Raw genomic sequence first — 18,599 nt, 5'->3', positions numbered from 1 at the left:
TAAATAGGAGCTGAGATGACTGTGCACAGCAGGGCACCATTACAGTAGGTGATACAAGCTCAGTGCATGGACTGAAGAGACAAGTAGAGAGGTCAGTAAGGATAAGAATCTTGTCTGAGAAGGTAGGTTACAGCCATTCAAACTTGGTGGGTTGCCCTGTCCTGAAAGAGCTCACAACAAAGCGTTAGCTTGTTTAAGGTACACAGACCACAAACATAGCATGAATCCAACAATTTCAAATTGATGGGTTAATTCTATCATACCATAGCATAGCATTGTAGTTCTCAGCAAACAGAAAAATATATGTATACAAGTAACTTGTATACTATTCATATTGTGTAATGCCTACAGATTTTCCTACAGTAATACCATTGCTAAGGGTGCAAGTATACTTAAATAGTTGTAATAATGCCACATACACTGCCTGTATTTCATGGCTGTATATTTACTCAACAAAAATGTATATGGTGCTACTACCAGGTCCACTGTGATGTTATTATATTACCAGATATATCATGTATCCATAGTAACCACAACATATGCTGCAGCAATTATATCACTTACAACTGAATGTGCATTTACTCAACTGCTAAAGTAAGTTGTTAATGCCAAACCTTATTCCATTAAAGCAACAGACTTGGTTTTAACATTTGTCCTGTCCTTAATGAAGAAACTATCCCCAAACACATTCATAGGCTTATACATGAGTTTTTGGGGGAAGGGGGGATTGGGTGGATTCAGGTCCTGCCCTCTGTACATAGCCCATTCAGTGAAAGAAATACAGAATCTTGTTGGCTCAACCATTTGCTGGGAAACAAACAAACATTTAACCATAAGCACAGTAACCTTTGTGGCATATGCTTGGATGTGTACAACATTTGAGTCACACATAACTATACACATATATATGATAGTAATTGTACAGCAACATTGGCTGGACACACAGGTTGGTAAGGAACACTGAATATCTGGCCAGATTCAAAAATACACTTGTTATCAGACAAAAAAATATATATAAAACCTAGAAAGGCGATGAGTGCATAGTCCCCCATTCCGGAGTCATCTATTGTTTTTTTATTGTATTCTCATCAAAATTAAGAATGAACAATAAAAATGAAAGGAACGAAAATGCTTATACATATGTATGCATACAAAACACAAGGATCTAACAAACACACACACACACAAGAATATGCACAGCATATATCTGCTAGTCCTTCACAAGTTTTACACAGCTGAAAGAGAAAGAAGAGATTTCTAATTAAAAAAACAACTATACACTGCATTTACTAATACCAACAGATGGCAATGATGCTGTCAAATCTAAATCTTAGTAACTTTAAGTTCTACAGCTTCTTCAAGGCTGTGGTAGCCTATAAACTAAAGGATGTAGATATACAATATAAACTGTGGAGTAAACTTAGGTTCATAAATCTGATTTTCAGGTTTATTTCTTAATGACCTTGTGACGATGTGAGGTATATCCAGCTATGCCAGGAGAAGTAGGGCAGTGGATGTGTAACATATGCTAGAACAGATAGCTGGAATATTGTAAAGAATTATATGTCATTTGTATATCAAACTGATTTGTACAGATGTTTGTCTTGAAACTGTATTTTTAAAGTTGCTTGTGTTAAAAATCTATCAAGAGTGTGTCCTCCTGGACAGAAAATAAATATGCATTTATATCAGACTACACTGTTGTAAATAGAATACTGGAAGAGAAGATGTTAATGTCAGTACAGCTAACTCTGAAAAATAGTAAGAAATTAAATTACTTAATTTAGGCCATCATGATTGTATCATAAAGTTCTGACTGCCACCAGAGACGGAATGTCTGTGGCAGAGAATGGTTCATTAGCTCATGTAGGAAGAGTGGAAGTATTTATTGTTGTATAACTTCCAGAAGCTGCAACAGATCTTAGCAAAGGTAGGAGTGCACGTGTGTGTGTGTGTGTGTGTGTGTGTGTGTGTATTATTGACACATATGTGCAAGATTCAGTTGCTAGGAAAGGGGGGGGGTGTAGCATGGGAACCAGAAGTCAGATGACCAGATGTATGTGATGTAATTCTGTAATCCATCACTGAAATGATGTTTGTTAATACTAGATGACCCTGAAGTCTCAGAGCACTATGTTTTTGGAACTTGACAGAGAAGGAGCCCTCACCTACTTCATCTTATCTTGCTCTAGTAAGTGAACCAGGGAACAGTAATTCTTTAAATCAATCAGAAAACATAGTGAGATTAATTAAGTACTGTCTTTCTGTATCTGTGTGATTCTATTCATCTGTGTTATTTTTATATTTCCTGTGATTGAAACTCTAGTGTTTACTGTAACTATTAAATATATTCAAACTTGTCATTGTGGCTGGTCGTTTAGAGAATATTTTAATCTCTGAAATCACTGATATATCTATCTGGTGACAGCTTTGGCAGCTCCTACTGTTGGTCAAATTACCATTTTTCTTAATATTAATTTCACACAGTATAATTGGGTACCCTTGCAAGAACCTTGTAGCCCTTGGCTTAGGAGTGTCTGGTGGTAGTGTAACTATGTTATAGTCTGGGCAGACCTCTAAAAATTCATCTAGATCTATTCAGTTCTATTACGAATGATCAAAATACCCCAATACCAGAAACATCAGCAAAAACATTTTGAATGTTCATATTATTAAAACACCTTAACATGAAAAGCACAAAAGACTGCAAAAAGAAACAAATTTCCTTTTGCAATCTTTATACTACAACCTTTCTGTAACATTAAGTCCTAATTTCCTTGAAAAGTGACAGTGTTGCAGAAAGTTTTTTTCCTAAAGTTGTGAAGTTCGAGTTAAGGTTAGCAGGCATTACTAATCCTAAGCCTAAACAAACCCTAACCCTATAAACAAACACAGGCACAGACTAAATAGGTAGGAAAGTATCTTTGTGCGTGTGTGTGTGTGTGTGTGTGTGTGTGTGTGTGTGTGTGTGTGTGTGTGTGTGTGTGTTTGTGTGTAAAATATTTTTAGTAAAATAAGACACTCAGAGGTATAGTTTATTTTGTGATAAATGCATGCCCCTGGTGTGTAAAACACATGGTACAAACACATCATGCCTTATTATTTATGGCTTTATTATATAGAAACTGTGCCTTATCATATCTTACTTCTGCCTTACTATAGTGTACTTCTGTACTGTCAGCCATTTTTAATTTTGAAGCAGAAATACACAATGCATGACTTTTAAACATAAGACCCAGCATCTATACACTTTTATAACTATGTCAGCATTGCTGATTAGCATTTTCGTAATGTATTTCTCTTTTGGCAACATTGACTGTGATTTGTTCTACCTATAATTGTAACATTCTTTTTCACTGGTTCACAGATCCACTATAATATACCTGGGCCGCATTGGTATGATGGGTGGTACCTACTGTATTCTGCCGATACCTTGATCATCTAACTAAAATGCTGAACTCATCAATCAGCAAATTTATTGTACCAAGGAGTTGGCAGATCTCAAGTTTCTTTTTAACAGTTTTCCAAAGCCAATTACCTGTTTGTGTATACAGACTTGTAAGTGTGGTGCAACACCCTGTCAAAGCACATGTAATCATATTTCTTCATACATTCTTTTAACTTTCTTATGAGAATGTTACAATGTTGCTCTACATTATATCACAAGAATGACAAACTGTTCCAGAATGCCTCATCATTTGAAGATTAAAGGACTGAATTATAGTGGTAATTATCAGGTGTCTATATATATATATATATATATATATATATATATATATATATATATATATATATATATATATATGTATATTACCACACACTCTCATCTCCATATATTTTAATTAATGGTAGCCCTAGCAGAAGCAGGCAGATTCTATTTATTCTTTCATTTTCTTTTTTCCTCTGATCTTAAAGGTATGTAATGAAAGTAATTTTGCAGGTTAGTATTTCATACTTACACTGGGTTTTTACTTTGGATACATTTTTCTTTTCTCTAGGGTAGGGGCAATGCAGTTTTCAATCAGGGTCATCAAATATATGAATTTAAAAGATGGATATTTATGCCAAACATATTTTGTTAGAATACAATACTGTTTTTAAAATAGAATATAAAGATGTACACATAAGCACCAGGGGCTAGATTCTAAAAGAGTTGCTCTCAGTTTAAGTATGCCCTGATTCCGAAAGACCTGCGCTAAGTGTGAGTGAGTTACATCAGTGTAAGGCATATTTATAAGCATGGGACCATTTTCAAAACACCTGATCTTAGTATAAGAGGCAACTTATACTGATAGCAAGTCTTTTGGAAATGGGTCCCAGTAGAGACAGACACACACACATGCAGACACACACACACACACACACATACAGCACATGTATTTGCTTATATTTTCTTGTAAAGCAATCTCAAGGAAAAAGGTTGTGATGTGCATGTTAGTGAACTTTGCTTTTTCATATAAAGCTATAGTACATATCTTTGTAAGTGATTTGAAGTATTTTACTTGAAACCCGTGATTCATTTTTTATAGTATAGCCAGCTTTTAATATTCTGGATCCAGTCTCTAATTTCCTATATTATTTTGATCATTTGCTACCTTAAGCATCATTCTACTTGGATTTGCTTAAGCAATCTTTTCCAAAAACGTTTGTTCTGCCTTATGTTGATATGCGACTAGTTCACTAACATATATCTCAAACTGTCTGTTGTAATTATGTGTCACACATACAGATATGGGCTCCTCACAAATGTTCCAGTTAGGGTGTGGATAAGGTTCTTTTCATTGCATTATACAAAGCAGGATAACAACTAAGCCTTGGTTCCTGATGAATGCAATGTGCATTAAGAAGTCTTGAATTTCTAACATTGCATGTACTGCTTTAATGAGCAAAGATGCTTATTTTAAGCATATGTATTGCTTAGTCTGAGTCTTTTTTGGAGCTGCACATATAGATTGAATCAAACAAAACCAAACGTAATTTAAAATCAAGGCTCATGGATCTGGGTTCATCATTATCATCACTTATAAGGGTCAGTGTGGTAACAAACTCAGAAGAGTTGACTAAGCTTCCATATCCTCAGCAACACTCTCCTCTTCAAGGCAGTCATAAATTTTAGGTTGTTACTAGGCTAATGATTGGGGGGGGGGGCTTTCTAAGCCTAGCCAAGTTTTCCTGAAAGAATGATAATGTCCTGTATTCAAAGATGACATTGAGAGCCAAATATCTATAAGCAGCCTGTGTCCACAAGGGACATGGGTGCCAGACCCAGTGTAAATTTCCTCTTCCCCATCTACTGGTTGATGTAGCATTTAAACTGGGAAATAGATAAACTCAGCTTCACAGTAGGGCAATATCTGGGACACATATCTGTCTCTCCAGCAAATTCACTAAATTCACTGACAATGTATTTCTGGCATTGCAAAGAAGTATATTTTCCAAATATATATCTTACTACTCAATATCTTAATACAACAAAGACACATTTAAAAACAATTGTCATCTATATGCCTTTGCTATCATTATTTTATTAGCGTTCCAGGTATATGTGTCAAAGACTACTACAGCTATGTGTTACAGCTAGTTAAAATGTGGATTGTAAAACTAATTAGAGCTACTGCCAAAGCTATGCCAGTAAGCTGTGTTAAAAATATCTTTTTATTATAACCCAGGTTTTTAATACCTTGTGTCCAGCCTCTAATTTCTTGTAGAACTTCCTTCTATTGCACCATAGACATCACTCAGCTTTGAATTAGATCAAAATCAGGCAGCAACTGAATCTGCCAAAAACAAAAGAAAGAATATAAGGTGCAGGACCAGATGGTAAGGCAAGAAATGTGAAAAATGCATAAATATAGTTGTAAGTATAGAAAAGAACAACCTCGTGTGATCGGGATCAAATGCAGAAATGGGTAAGGAGAGGCGAATTCAAACCAAGAGATAAAAGGTTAATAATGGCGACCCAAGATAGTGGGCTACGTACACACTGGTTTAAAATTCCATTGAACATGTGGGAGAAACAAACAAATGTAGGTTTTGTAAAACTGAATTGGAAGCAGTTACACACCTTGTTTCTGGTTATGACGTACTAATGGCAGAGGGACTGTATACTGAAAGGCATAATAATGTGGCAAGACTGTTGCACTGGGGATTTTGCAAGAATTATGGTACTGAGGTGGCTGAAAAACACTGGAAACATGAGCCACAAAGCATCACAGAAAATGATGAAGTTTATATCACATGGGATCACCCATTACCAACAGTTCAAAAGACAGATGCTAGAAAAACGGATATAGTGGTCCATGAAAAGAAGACAAAAGTAGCATTGATCACTGAAATCACCACACCCAGTGGCTGCACTGTGTTGTGTACAGAGAGACACAGAGTCATAAAATATCAGGATCTGCAGGCAGAAACAAGAGCAATGTAGAAGAAAGATGCACAGACATTTACAATAGTAGTAGGAGCAATGGGTCTTATAAAAAAGAATCTACAGTCATATTTTGATATGTTACCAATCCATGTAACCCCATACAAATTGCAGAAAGTGTTATTACTGTACACATTGTGGGTTCTCCGAAGTGCACTTTTGCCTGACATCAAAGATTGAAACAATACTAATTTCATGAACTTTAATCGTACTTTGACTTAGGAATGGGGTACATTCCCATCATGGTATTAGAAACCCAAAATATTTGGAGAAATTAAAAAAAAAACTTTCAATTAAGAAACCATTTGCAGAAATCTTGTTATGTTCCCAGTTCAGGGGTTCATGCATTATCTTCAATATACACATATTGTACATAATTCATGCATTATCTACAATATACACACATTGACATTTTTTTAATTTAATGAACCTTTCCATAAAACATTTGGCTGGGGTGCTTTCATGTACCCAGGTAATCTAATTTGACATTCCTTTAATGACTAATATTGCATACATTGTTCCACTTATATTTGTGTGAATATTTTAAGTTATCGCTGGGACTGATTTCAGTTCATCCAGCATTCATGTGACATTAATATCTGCAGTTTCATTATTGTCTCTTGATAAGGTTATATTTCTTGCTGTCTGACTTTGACTAAAATGTATTGTTTTGTTCTGTACTCTAAGCCATGCTGTTCTGTATGCAGCCATGCTCCAGTATCCCAATTTGTTTTTACCCTTGTATCTTCTCCTTCATCTAAATAGCACAGGATCAGTACATTGACAAGTTTGTAATTAAATAACTGAAATAATTGTGCAAATGATACACAGATTATTGCAAATGCTGTCATGCAGTTCAAAAATAGATTTAATTAAAACGCAGTTCAGCAAAAACTCAAATGAAGAATGAAAGTAGTTAGTTAAAAAGTCAAATGAAAAGCTTTCCATTTATAGCTATACACTAAAGAAGTCACACTTTACAGCCATTCTGTATCCAGTTTTAGTTGTAAGACCAAAAGAGTAAATAGGCCGTTTACAGCCAACTGTTGCACTAAAGACTATTCATTTTCCCCTCTATGTATTTGGTGATACTTCTCACCTATACACTGCAAAGTGAAAAGCATAACTAAACTACTTTTAAATATAATTTGTGAACTGTATAAATTTATGCTAGACAATAATGTGGGATACCGGATAATGGCTCTTTAAATAATAGTAGCCTTTGAAAAGTTGGCTATCCCTGGGAACTACCACATACAAAATATACCTCTAAGTGTAAACCTAGTCATTATGGACATAGGAACATATGTGGACAGTGGCATTGCCTTTGACCATCTTGTGTCAACTTTTGTAAGGAAGTCATTCCATGCTGCACAACTTATAAGCAAGGGTATAGCATCTTGGCCCAGATATGTCATTGTCCTGTTGTACTAAGTCTTCATTTGGCCAATCACTAAGTGCAATGCTCCTCTAGGTATGCACCTGCCCAGACATACACTACAAATGAAATGCCCACAAAGGTTCCTCACAAAAATAATACAAGGCATTAACCACAAGGGATATGCAGACCACCGCAAAGCCTTATATTTATAATCAGTCTCATACAGACTACTGAGAGGTGATCTATGCCTGGCTGACAAGGCATCTTTTAATCTAGTACTGATGGATTGCTGCAAATATAACAGGATTACAAATACCTGATCAAAGGAACTAGATTTCATTTTCATTATAATTAGCATATGCTAAAAAGTCAGGCATGTATCTCAGAGACTATGCTTTCTCTGGGACAGGGTTCTCATACATGTGAAGCAGAGACTTCTCCGATCCTATTCATATGCAACCTGGATCACTGTATGGGAAATTGGAAATCTACCCCTGGACTAGCACCTATGCCCCTTTTGGACAGAGGCAACTAGCATATGCTCTTCCAAGCAATTCCAGCTAGATGCCCCAAGGTAATTTAACCTGTCATTTGCAAATCTGAAAACATGCCTAGTCTTAAAAAGGCCTTCTAGGTCCATTAACCTAGAAATCCCCTATGAACCTAGCTTACAGTTAAAATGCCCAGGTTTCAGCCTATACTTACTATCTGTTTAGAGTTTGCATGTCCTCACTGCATTTAGGTTATGCAGAGTAATCTAGTTTCCATCACAGTCCAAAAGGAATGTGCTGGTGGTTGGTTTACTGAAATGGTACAGTCTTAACTACAATTATTTTCTAGTTGTCTTAGACTGATCTAGCTGATGATGTCATATTATAGAAAAGACAGATAAATGGGTGTTAGCCCTATAAAGTCTTTATTAGCCCATTCATTGTAAACAGTGTGTGTGTGTGTGTGTATGTATGCAAAATTAACTTAGCCAATGTTTAGTTACTGTTGGTAATATAGTCATGCAAAATACTGACTGAGAGAAATGTAGAAGAAATCCTGGGATGCCAGTGGATACAACCTGTTCTGTTGCTGTAAAATGCAAAGCTTGATTGGGTAAGGCAGGTTTTGATTAATATGAAGATAGCAGTGTATATTTGTCATATGATAATAAAACCAGATACCCCTCACATTCCATCCATCATATATTAATTGGTGGTCACCAGCGTATATTGTTTGACCATAGATTCTTCCCATCACAAGCTCAAAATTTTAATTTGCTTCTCCTGTGAAAATGTTTATTGTTCATCAGAAGTGATGAACTGATTTCAAAGGATTATGAATTCCTTTCGTTGTTTATAACTCATGTTATCATTCATATCAGGATGGCAATCTGCTTGTATGATTTTATATATATATATATATATATATATATATATATATATACATTTTTTCATTATTCTTAACATCACATTAAATTAAAGATCTTTGATGATGATAGCTACTCTGCTCTAAATTTTATGTCATGAAGGGATGGCATGCAACACCACTAAGAATGTAATAGTGGTTTGATATGAAGAATTATTCATTAACATAAGAAGTTACCATGAGACTTACTTTATTTATCTTACATATGAAGTTCTAATAATGCAACAGATTTTTACATGTCCAACTTTTGCTTTGTTTGCATAGACATTATGAAATTATAGCAAGATCCCAGTCATTATACCGCATTCCTGTCATTATCATGACTGAACATTAATAATAGCCATTACGTAGGGCTACACTTGTGCTCCCAGTCTGTAAGTTTCAGTCATAGTAAGCACATGGTGGTTCTGTATGGAGTGTTTACCATACACCTGGGCCACTCATTTTATATCACATGTAAATTTCAACTCCACAATGGCATTTCAAATACTTGAATTTGAAAGAAAAGACTGTAATTTGAAAACTTAGAATTATTTTGCTTACATTTTTTATATTTAACGAAGAAACGGTGTCTTCAGAGATTGTACATATTGAGCCAAGGGTCAAGTGGAAAAGCCCATTCAATGGGCTGCAGAAAGTTATAGCTGTATACAAAATGCCTTAAAAATACCATACTCCAAAACTGCAGTAATTTGAAATTCTCATGTTTGAAATTTGAAAAGGGTGATACATAAATATAAATAAAAGAACTAAGACAATCAGTTGCTTTTCACTGTATATATAACTGTTGGTCTCACTGTTGTTGTCAACAACACAAGGATTACATTTTTGTGGATGTAGGGAGCACAGGGTATTATTTCAAATATAGTAACTGCTAGGCCAAGGTCAGTTTGTTTTCAGAGATCTTTTGAGATGACATAATGCTTTGTTCTAAAGTCAGAATGAGTTATTAAAGCAATAGACCAAGCTCAGTTATCAGTCATGGCAACATATTTATGAGTACATGGCAGGTGTAGATTGGACATGAGGGAAATGTCTGAGTGAACAAACATAAGGAGAACTCCATTATAAACCACACCTGGAAACATAGTATTGTTATTCATCATCACAAGTTTCTGTCTAGCACTTCTCCTGACATACTGCATTATTTGATTGCAGAACATGTTAGCCTGTTCTACCATTTCCACTCTATACCAGTTTTCAACATCTTCTGATTTCCCCGATTTGCTGCCATGACAACTGTCTTGTCTGTACTTGGTTTCATCCTACAAGTCTTCAGTTTTGATTCCATTCCCCTGTTATTTGCTAAAGTTCCTATTCAGAGTCTGCTTGTAACCCTATGTCATATGCATACAGTAGCTTTGCTGACCTAACCTCGCCTTTCTCTTTGTTAATGTAGTCTGTAGAATAGTGTGTGTGTATTGTACCTTTAAGAAGCATTTCAAGGTCAGCATGTGCATATAAATAGCAAGCGCGTGCTAGATTCAGTGCCATTCTGAGAGTGCAGCCAGAGAGTGAGCATGTATGAGTGTAATATCTAGTTTGTTTATAAGTTTATAAAGTTATTAAGCCTAAGTCTTGATGTGTTTGTACATAATAAAGCTGCTTGAACAGAACCCACAAAGACATATCTATTTTATCCTGACTAGACGAGCGACATGGTATCAGAACAGGGATTCCAAAGACCGCTTTTCAGAGCTATGAGGTGCATAGTTAACAAGTGAAGGTAAACTAAGAGAAATGAGCACAAGAAAAAGAGCCAGAAATGAACCAAAGGTGATGAAATATTGCACAAATGATTTATTTTATAAAAAAGATAAAATGGAGCATTACAAGGGTACAAACCACATTATTGTACAAGCAAGAGGTACAAAAGGTTCATTAATTTTAAAAAAACTTCAAAATTAAGATATTTGATAAAACGATTATCAGAAAATATATAAAGGGTTCAGAATTACCTCAGAATTGCAAAATGAGCATGTTTAAAGCAAAACAGGCATGTTTAGTGTAAAATGACCACAAGAAAAGTATAATGGGCATGAAAAAAGATTAAACAAGCAAAACAAATATAATAAGGGCAAAAAAGGCACATTAAGCATAAATAAAGCAAGGTTACTGCATGTTTTTTTTTGGCAAAGTACTGTGCTTTGGCATAACTACTATTTTGTATTGTATTCAGGGCATAACTAGAGTTATTTGAAGTATCTGAAAGTGTGTAAAAGTGCTTACAGTGTGTGCTTATTACTGTGCATTTATTCCAAAAAGTTTATTTGTGTGCAAAGTGCAACTATTTCATGAAGTACAGCCAAAATACAGCCATTTTGAAAAGTTACTTGTGCTGGGTGTGTCTTTTCACAAAGTGCCACCATTAGAGTGTTTTTGCACTGTAAAGAGTTACTTAGCAAAGTACAGCCATTCTGGAAAAGTTTCAGTGTGTTGTGTACTGTTTATTCGCAAAGTGCAATTACTTTGAAATGTTTCTTACTCTGAGCTTCTTCTGTCCAGTTCATTCACACAGTGCAGCTATTTTGAAATGTTTATTACACTGATAAGAGGTGATTATATACAGTACAGTGATTTCAACACTATTACAGTGCCCGGGAAACTTATTTTGCAAAGTTCAGTTATTTGGAGGCTAGTTGTGCTATTGGGCATAGTTACAAGTACTGGCATAAATTTCTGGAATATATGTATATGTGTGTGTGTTCATGCATACTTGTAGAAGCCTTTGCTGGTATGTGTTAATATGGCAGATGTATTTCGAAAACCATCACCATTGGTGTTTGATCTGAATATTGCAGGGAATTGGAGAATATTTGAGCAAGAGTATGATCTTTTTTAGAAGCAGCTTATCTTAACAAAGATGCATGCACCAGGGCATTCATTTTGCTAAACCTAGCTGGAACAGAGACCATTGAAAGAGAACGTTCATTTGTGTATGCACTGGCAGTATATGAGGGAGAAGGTGAAAACTGTCATATTGTTGTACACGCTGAATCAAGGGAAGACCCCAAGTGTTTAAAGGGCAAGTTCAGGGAGATGTGTAACCCCTCCCAGACAAATATTATGTTAAAGAGGTATTTGTTTTACACAAGAGATCAAAAACCAAGGGGAAAGTTTTACAGCTTATATATGTGACCCGAGAAAAATAACTAAAACATGTTGGGTTGGTGACTTAAAAGATGAGTTCATAAAGGAGAGGCTTACATATGGTATTAATAGTGCTGCAGTGAGAAAGATTTTGCTTCATGACAGTGATTTAATGCTGAGCAAAGCTATTGAGATTTGTCAAATCCAAGAAGTTACGGAAAGGCACACAAGTATGCTTGCAAGTGATAAGAGCATGGTTTCAGCCGGCTCCAGAGCAAATGTAGACAGCATGTAACATATGGCTAGCAGAAGTAGGCCTAAGCACATGGCACCTGCCACCCTTGCAGGTTCCCTAGGTAAAACCCTTAGTTTTCCAGCAAGCTGTAAGAAAAGGACATGCTCAATGCAGTACGAGAGTGAGTCAGCAAAACCCAAATCCAGCTATATTGTTATTGTTAACTGACACAGTTGTGGTGCTGATCATTAGTCTAAAAGAGAAAAAATGCTTAGCATTTGGTCAACAATGCCACAAGTGTAAAAAACTGAACCATTTTCAAAAGTTTTGCAAATTAAGCAAACCTTGCACAGTTATAAAGAAAGGTCACTCGAACAAGCAAGTTGATCATAGAGAGTGCTGCAATTCTACTTCATAAGTTTATATGTAGGTACTAGGCAATCAGCCCTAGGGCCTATACAAGCCTAGCCATAACAATTCCCTGTCTATTGCTTCCCACAAATATTTACTTTCCTAGACCTCTGTCTAGCAGAGCTACTGAATTTCCTATCTCCCATCCAATCGTCAAGGTTCTTCAGAGGAACATTGACGCGCTCTGCCTGACATGTATGGGCAGCCTATTCCAGAGTATGGGGAGTCTCTAGGTCAGGAACCTATCGCTCCAGCATGTTCTATTCATTGTGATGACAAGGTTAAGATCCCTGGAGCATGTGACTCGGAGGGAATGGGATTTCTTTTTTTAGGTGTAGCATGTCCAGCAACTCTGGGTTTGACATGGCCTTGTATGTTAGGCAGAGATCGCCTCTGAGTAGGTGATATGTGACAGAGTATAGCTGGAGTTTCTTTAGATGGTCAGCATAAGGCATCTGCTTTAGGTCTCTGATTCTCTTTGTGAGGTATTTCTGCGGCCTTTCTAGTTGTTGCAGATGTCTTGTTAGGTACATACCAAATGAGGCATTGTATTCTATAATGGGTCTAATGAGGGATGAGTACAGAGGGACAATGACATCCTTTTTTTCTGGATGAGAAGCCCTTAGTGATGAGTTGTGCCACATAGAATGATTTTCTACATATTGTGGCTATGTGGTTATCAAAGGTGAGACCACTGTTCACCTGCATCCCTAGGTTTCTTATCACACTTTCAGTGTTTAGTGTATTATCACCTATGTGGTAGTTCACAGGTACATGTTGTTTCCCAGAGAGGACAAGTATACATTTTTTGGCATTTAGCTTGAGCCCATGGTTCTGGCACCAGGCATCTGTTTTGGTAAGGCCCTTTTGTAGTATATCCACATCATTTGGGGATTCAGTAATGGCTCCCAGCTTGCAGTCATCTGTGAACTTTGTAAGCCAGAATCCCTTAGTGTTGGGCTGCACTTCAGAGAAATAGATGCCAAATAAGAGTGGTCTCAGGACAGAACCCTGCAGTACACCACTTGTCTCTTGTCTGGAGCTGGATTTGGAGTTGGCTACTTTTACAGTGTGTGTTCTGTTAGTAAGCCAGTTTGCAACCCATCGAGTGACGTAGGGATTAATGCCCAGCTTACTAAGTTTATCTATGATTCCAGAGTGGGGAATAGTGTTGAAGGCCTTGGTGAGGTCCAAGTAGGCTGTGTGAACCACCTTACCCTCTTCCATGGCTCTGGAGACTGATTCGAAGAAGTCAATCAGGTTCAAGAGGCAAGAGTGGCCCTTCATAAACCCAAACTGGGTGGGGTCCAGTGTTTGAAGGTTGGCAATGTCTTTGTTTATACGTTTCACGATAATATGTTCCATGGCCTTGCAGATCAGGCTTGTCAGACTGATGGGACAGTAGTTCCCGCGATTCAAAGTGGATCCCCCCTTGAATGGGATGAGTGCAGCTGTGCGCCACTCTGTGGGCATGAAGCCTGAGGGGAGGCTATGACTAAACATGACACATATGTGAGGTGCCAATTCATTTTGTAGTTCATGCAGTACACAGCCTGGGATGTCATCTGGTCCCATAGATGCTGTATTCTTGGCTTTGGACAGTGCAGTTTTTACCTGAGTGGCAGTGATTACTGGAATTTGGCATTCTTTCAGTATTGAGATGAGCCCTTTAGGTAGTGAGAGTGGGGTAAAGTTGGCACTGAGTCTATCTGCCCGGATATTGGCAATATCCTTGGGATCAGTATATATAGTGCCATTCTGCTGTAGCTCAGAGCAGATATGAGTATTGCCATTTAGATTCTTGACATAGCTATAGAATGCATTGTGGTTGTCTTTGGAATATTTGGCAATTTTGTTTTTGTAACTAGCTTTGGAAGATTTTATGAGGGATCTCAGCTTTCTACTGAGGCTGGTGAGGGAGTTGTTTGAATCCTGGGTTCTTCTGCTTTTCTGCAACAGTTTCTTTCTTCTGTTGTACAGCTTGTTTATGGCAGGGGACCACCAGATTGGCTTCCTTTAGAGGACAGTGTCTTGGTTCTATTTGGGATGGCTCAGTCCATGCACGAGTGAATGTGCTCCTACAGCACCTTAGTGTAGGATTCTGCAGTAAAACTTCCAGTTGCCATCTGCATGGGTGTCATGAAGTTTGTTACTTCTGACTTGAGAAACATGAAGTTGGCTTTGGAGAAGTTTTTTATGGAGGTTTCCTTAAAGGGAGTGGGGGTGGTATGTGGATGTCAAGGGTGATTAGCTTATGGCCTGATCTAACCAATGAGGGGGTGACCACTGGTGTGGAGCATCAATCTCCCATGTTGGTAATAACCAGGTCTAGAATATTGGTACCCATGGTAGGACTATGAATTAGAGGCTCTGGGGCATTGGAATTTATGAATTCCAAGAATCATTGAGCAAAGGTGTTGGTACAGGAGTAGTTTTCCCAGTTAATGGCAGGGTAGTTGAAATCATCCAGTATTAGGGTTTTTGCTTGTATCTTAATATTTTCCAGTATGTTTAGAAAGGTGTAGTGAGAATCTTGGGGCATGGTTTGGGATCTGTAGCAAGCAGTCTTACCTAATGTTAGTTGCACCTGGAGAATTTCAGACGCATTGTGTTGGGCAACCAGCCTGGAGGTGTGAATATCCTTGGTGAATATTGGCACTCCACCTTTAGTGTTTCGGTCCTGATTTGGTGTGGCATGAGTTATAGCCTGGTATTGCAGGGATGCTCTCTCAAGCTTTGAAACAGGTCTCAATTACTGCACAGATATCGATGTTCTCCATTTTTAGGAGTGAGTGCATCTTGAGGTTTAGATTTCTATCACTGAGTAGCATTACCTTCAGATTTTGCTTGCTTGTATCTGTTATGGTGGTAGCTTTGTCCTTTGAACCTTGCCTAAAAAAGGCACTATAGGGGTGGCAAGAGCCTTAGCCAGTAACCTGAATCCCAAGGGTGACAGGTGCAAACCATCTCTTGCAAAGCATCGTGGTTTGTCGATCATGTTGTCCCAGACAGACAGATACTGGATCCCCTTTGAATGACACCAAAAGCTTAGCCAATTATTGAAGTCAATCATTTTGTCCTTATACTGTGGTATCATTCTGGGTGATGGCAGGATGCTACTCAGGGCTAGGGTCATACCTGCCTGGGCTACATGATCCGAGAGCTCTTCCATGTCTCTTTTCATGTAGTCCAGGGAGGTATGTCTCAAGTCATTCACGCCAGCATGGACAATGACAGAGTCATATTTGTACCTGTTGTGGAGTGACTTGAGTGCATGCATTATGTGGCAGATCCTGGCACCCGACAGGCAACTAACTGTAATTTTCTCCTTGTTCAGCCTGGTGAGTGGGACATCAGCGTGCCTGACTATAGAGTCACCCATGATGTTGGGTACATTGTCTTGCCTTAGGGCCTGGGTGGCAGACTGATGTTGTGAGCTATGTGGAGGTCCTTGTTGCTTGGGCAGGTTAATGTTAATAGCCTCTGCATATGTGGGTTTTGTGTTGTTATGTGTGGGTTTTAGTGGTGTGGGTTTTGAAGAACTATGTGTTATTTGAGGTGTTGTGTGGGTGTTAATCTTCTCCTCTTGACTGTCTAGCACAATCTTGGCTGGAGAGAGCTTTTCTTCCAGTTTGGCTATGTAAGTGCATCTCTCACGAGTTGTAGTGTTCTATGTAGATGGTGTGCCAGTAATTGGTGAAAAGGCTGATACAGTAAATGTATTGGCAAAGAATGAAGTGTTTTGTACTGTCCAGATGAATAGTAAAACCACAGAGCTTAAAGTAGACACTGGCTCAAAGTGTAATGTTATGTCAGCAGACACATTTGCTAAGGTGAGAACTACTGAAAAACAAAGTGGCTAGTAGTGCAAAACTTGTTGCTTATGCAGATGAATAAATTCAAACCGAAGCCTCAGTGATGCTTTCATGTTATTTGGCTAGGAACTGTTACAGCTTGTTATTCTATGTAGTCTGAAGACGTGTGCTGTCATTATTGGGTCTCAGTGATAGTCTGAGAATGAATCTGCTTTCTTTTACCAAAGAAGTTCATCATATAAGCACATATCCTAGTTCCAATTTTACTGAAGCTATTTTCTCAGAGTATGCTGATGTTTTCGATGACAAGTTGGGTAAACTTCCAGTTAAGTATTCTATGACGTTAGACGCAGAGGTCAGACCAGCAAGAAAAGTTCTGATAGCTATGCAGAATAAAGTTAAAGCTCAACTGGATAAAATGGTACAGCAAGGGGTAATTTGTCAAGTTACAGAACCAACTGAATGGGTGTCATCCATGGTAGCAGCCCATAAAAAAGGCTCAGACAAAATCAGAATATGTACTGATCCAAGAAATTTGAACAAAGCATTAAAAAGACCACATCATCCAATGCGTACAGCTGAGGAAGTTGCAGTGCTAATACCAAATGTCACTTTTTTTCTGGTTTAGATGCAAAAATTTAAATTTGGCAAGTGATGCTTGATTGCAAATCCTAATTATTGGCTACTTTCAGCACCCCATTTGGTAGGTATAGATTCCTCAGGATGCCATTTGGAATAAGTTCTGCAAATGAAGTCTTTCAGCTTGCAATGGAGCAAATCTTTTCAGGTTATCCTTGTGCCATAATAGTACATGATTTATTGGTTGGAGGCAATGGTGAAGCAGAGCATGACAGAAACTTTAGTAAAGTTCTAGACAGACCACGTGAAGTGAACTTAAAGCTCAGTCCTCTGAAGTGCAAACTCAGACTACCAAAAGTTGCATATGTAGGTCATTTATTTACTAGCACTGGCTTGCAACCAAACCCATCCAAGCAAGCAGCATTCTTGAGATGCCAGCAGCAGATAATGTTCAGGCTCTACAATGTTTTCTTGGTATGGTGAACTCTTTAGGTATGTTTATACCAGAATTAAGTGAGTTGACAGCACATTTGAGAGAGCTGATATGCAAAAATGTTATATGGTCTTGGTTGGAACAGCACCAGAAAGCATTTCAAGTCCTTAAGCAGAAAATTGTCACCCCACCTACATTAACATATTAAGATGTCAATAAACCAGTAACTCTTTCCTGTGATTCTTCAAAATTTTGTCTTGCTGCAATTATTCTTCAAGAAGGCAGACCAGTAGCCTATACATCTAGAACTCTTACCCAAACTGAAATGCAATATTCTCAAATTGAGAAAGAACTTTTGGCAATAGTATTTGCATGTTCAAATTTTCATGATTATATCTATGGTCAAACTATTCAGATTAAGACTGATCACCAACCTCTAGTTACTATTCTAAAGAAGCCTATGCATTCAACTCCAATGAGATTACAAAGAATGATGCTCAAATTGCAAAAGTGCAACTTCAAAATGGTCTATACAAAAGGCAAACTTCTTTATCTGGCTGATACTTAATCAAGATTGCCCAGAAATACAATGGAACAGCTTAATGCAGAGAATTTTGAATTTGACATCATGGAAGTGCGCAATTTGTCTACCACAAGCCTTGATGAACTGAGAGATCATACAAAGAATGATCCAATTTTGCAAAAGCTCAACCAATACATTAATGCTGGAAGGCCATCACAGCAATCTAGTGTACCACCTGAAGTGCAAACTTATTTTCCTTACAGAGATGAGATGTTGATGGAAGATGGCA

The sequence above is a fragment of the Protopterus annectens genome, chromosome 9.part0, assembly GCF_019279795.1.
Source record: "Protopterus annectens isolate FY-2018-M chromosome 9.part0, PAN1.0, whole genome shotgun sequence".
Classification (NCBI taxonomy): domain Eukaryota; kingdom Metazoa; phylum Chordata; order Ceratodontiformes; family Protopteridae; genus Protopterus; species Protopterus annectens.
Note: the sequence above shows the minus strand (reverse complement) of the source record.